At 47.0% G+C, this 3,544-nt stretch overlaps 1 long non-coding RNA gene across 1 annotated transcript; it reads left to right on the top strand.

Annotated features, from left to right (window-relative positions):
- The first annotated feature begins 691 nt into the window (after nucleotides 1–691).
- On the top strand, nucleotides 692–1,179 carry LOC122546124. Its single transcript, XR_006310677.1, has 2 exons — nucleotides 692–798; nucleotides 1,045–1,179. It is a non-coding gene; the product is annotated as an uncharacterized LOC122546124 (long non-coding RNA).
- The last annotated feature ends 2,365 nt before the right edge of the window (nucleotides 1,180–3,544 follow it).

The raw sequence follows: 3,544 nt of genomic DNA, 5'->3' as shown, positions 1-3,544 counted from the left end.
CTTTATGGCCACAACATCATAGTCCCAAGTACCCATCCAGATGCTTTTTCAATGTTGTAATTGTACCAGTCTCCACCATTTCCTCTGGCAGCTCAATCAATACATATCTCTATGCAAAAACATTGCTCCTTAGGTTCCCCTCTCACTCTAAACTAATAACCTCTAGTTCTGGAATCCTCCACTTCAGGGAAAAGACCGTATCTGTTTATTCTATCCATGCCTGCATGATTTTATACACCCCCTCAGCCTCCGACTCACCAGGAAAAACAGCCCCAGCTAATTCAGCCTCTCGCTATAGCTCAAATCCTCCAATCCTAACAACATCCGAATAAATAATTTCTGAACCCTTTTAAGTTTCACAAGATCCTTCCTGATTAGTCAGTAATAGGCTGAGAACAATCTATTTTGTTCAGGTCGTCAGACAGGGCTTTTCTGGAGGTGAATTAACTTTCACACTTTTTTTCTAGTCCCCAGGTCCCTTTTAAATGTATCCCCTCTCACCCTAAACCTGGGTTTGGGATTCCCCTACCTTAGGGGAAAAGGCATACAAAAGTTGAGTAGCCAGACAAAATGCAAAAGCAAGAAAATGAACAGCCACAGGGAAACAAAAAGAAATTGTGGCTCCCGCCTTTTTTATCCCAGATTGGCAATTGGACACAAAACCTGTCAGTAACAACCAGCGCGGGCTGCCATTGGTCAGGTGGAGTAAGATGCGCTCTGATTGGAGGGGGCGCGGATGACGCGCGTCACAGAAGGAGGAGACGGAATGAAGAAGAAAAACAAAGATGGCGGCGCGAGGTGGATGGAGGTGACAGGTCGGAGCGGGGGCTGAAGCCCTCTCCACCAATCCCAAAACCTGCGGTCAGTGCGGACTAATCGGAGAGCGACATTCGGCGGGGTGGGGTGGGACAAACGGTGACCGCAAAGCCGACCGCCATTGGTCAGGTGGAGTAAGGTGTTTTCTGATTGGATGGGGGCGCGGATGACGCGCGTCACTGAAGGAGGAGACGGAAAGAAGAAGAAAAACAAAGATGGCGGCGCGAGGCTGCGGTTTTCTCATCGACTCAGCGGGCGGTTTCTGACGGAGGGAGGGGGGCAGACAGGCATCGTTTACCTCAGAAAATACCTTTAAAATACATTTCAAATTAAAGCCGGAACTTTTCAAACAAAAGTTGTGAAGAAAAGGAGAGAGTCCCCGGGTGGTGTTTATTGTTTATTTGTGTATAATTCCCGGGGCCCGGGAAGGGGGAGGTGACGGTTACCGGGTGAACGAGGAAAAACAAATTAAAAATGTCGGCGGTGGAGGAGAGAGAGCCGGCGCCCCGCGGCGGGAGGTGGTGGAGCACCAGCTGGAGGAGAGGCTGCACTCGGGGCTGCGCTGGACCGTGAGCCTGGAGCTGCCCGCGGCTTCACTCCACCAGGTACCGGGCTGGGCTGAGGGGGAACCCGGGGGGACATTCACTCCCAGTCCCAAAACAAACATCATTTCTATTAGAATCACCATCTATAATCCCACCCTCGTCCATGTAGGAGGGCAGGCTGCACCATCTGACTGAACTTATCCTGTATAAAATTGTGTAGATATCTCTCTTTAGTAAATAACATTGTATATTTTATGTATATTAGACATAAAATATTGCCACCATGGGAATTTGCAGCACTTCACAGAGCACTGTAGAAGATCACAGGCAATATTGTGTGCGAGAGCCTGTGTAAACCTCCATGTGGTTATGTTTTATAAATGTAATTTGAGGTAATCACATGTGAAATGTGGTCATATACAGTCGTTGGTTCGGATTTTTATGTGTGTCTGTGTGTATAGGTTTGTTATTTGGATCCTACGCATGTTATTTACATACTAGGCATGTGGCAGGATTACAAGTAATGCGTGAGGGACCCTGTGCTTATTTTAGACTTGGGACACATTAAAGATGCTCCCTTAAATTTCACAAGATGATCTGGAGCCAGATGAACCAGATGAAGAATCTTTAACCGCATAGCATGGGTCCCATTACAGATCAAAATCTTCCTCCCATGTTTCTAAAGTGATCTCACCTCTGTCTCCCAGACCTCACGTAGTCACTCGATGTCACCAGAGAATCCCCCACCCCCACAGATGATTAAAGAGTACTCACTGAGAGAGTGTTCTTAGCATGGAGCACCCTTTTCTCAGTATCACATCTGTAACACTCAGATTAACTCAACCTTGAGTATATTCAATGACCCCCTAACTGCATAAAGACATCTCCACTTCTGAACACAATTCCTCTTGCTAATATACCATGTGTCTTGCTCATTGCTTGTTGCACCTGTCTAACAGCTGGCATTGACTGGTGTAGAAGGACGCTGAGGCCCCTTTGTACATCCACACATCATTCCTGATGAAGGGCTCGTGCCCGAAATGCCGACTCTTCTGCTCCTCGGATGCTGCCTGACCTGCTACACCTTTTAACTCTGATCTCCAGCACCTGCAGTCCTCACTTTCTCCACATTCCAATATATCACCATTTAAACATTGCACCTCATTTATGCATTTGTTTCTTCAAAGCAAAGGCTATAATTTCACATTGTGTAAGGATACCAGTGAGAGAGGGTCATGTCATTTTGTGGCTAGTTTTCTGCCCGTTTGTCCAATGTAGTGTTTGCACGGTATTTTGCTTGTCTGTAAAGGGTCTTGCAAATTTGTAGCTGCTGTTTTAGTGTTGGTGGGTTTGTGGGCGAGTGTGATGCCAAGGAATGTGACAGTCATTTCTAAGATGTCTGTGATGTAGGGGAGAGTGTATAGAGTCATTGGACATGGTTTGTCTACTAGGTAAAAACAATGACTGCAGATGCTGGAAACCAGATTCTGGATCAGTGGTGCTGGAAGAGCACAGCAATTCAGGCAGCATCCGAGGACAGGCAAAATCGACGTTTCGGGCAAAAGCCCTTCATCAGGAATAAAGGCAGAGAGCCTGAAGCGTGGAGAGATAAGCTAGAGGAGGGTGGGGGTGGGGAGAGAGTGGCATAGAGTACAATAGGTCAGTGGGGAAGCAGATGAAGGTGTTTGTCTACTTGTTTGGGATTGTTGCTGAGAAACCCCTACTCTTTTTGAAAGGTGTTGGACAGAGGGAATTGTAATCTGTGGTGAGGTTCAACCTTCATTGAGTGAGAGAGAACATTTTGACAATAGGCAGGCTCTGATTGGCAGGAGGACAAGACTACTTTCGGTCCTTCACAACACCCTCTTAGCCCTTGGAAAGACTGGCACGTTTTTGCAGGCACAGAGGAGCATGCGCAGTGCTTGCTGACACAGAGGGGCATACTCAGTTGAGATGCTGATGTTAACTGACAAATTGAGTGTTCAAATGCCAATGGGAGAGAAAAAAAGCCACATTTTCTCCCCCTCTGCTCGACATTTTATTCCTTTACCATTTTGTCTGGCTGCTCTGGCTTTGTATGTTTTTTCCCCCAGGTACAGGAATCCCAAACTAGAGAGGCATAGGTGTAGGGTACGAGGGGAAAGGTTTAAAAGGGACCTAAAGGGCAGAGGGTGGTGCGTGTA

Source organism: Chiloscyllium plagiosum, unplaced genomic scaffold (genome assembly GCF_004010195.1).
Source record: "Chiloscyllium plagiosum isolate BGI_BamShark_2017 unplaced genomic scaffold, ASM401019v2 scaf_92528, whole genome shotgun sequence".
Classification (NCBI taxonomy): Eukaryota; Metazoa; Chordata; class Chondrichthyes; order Orectolobiformes; family Hemiscylliidae; genus Chiloscyllium; species Chiloscyllium plagiosum.
This window is presented reverse-complemented; position numbering and strand designations above follow the sequence as displayed.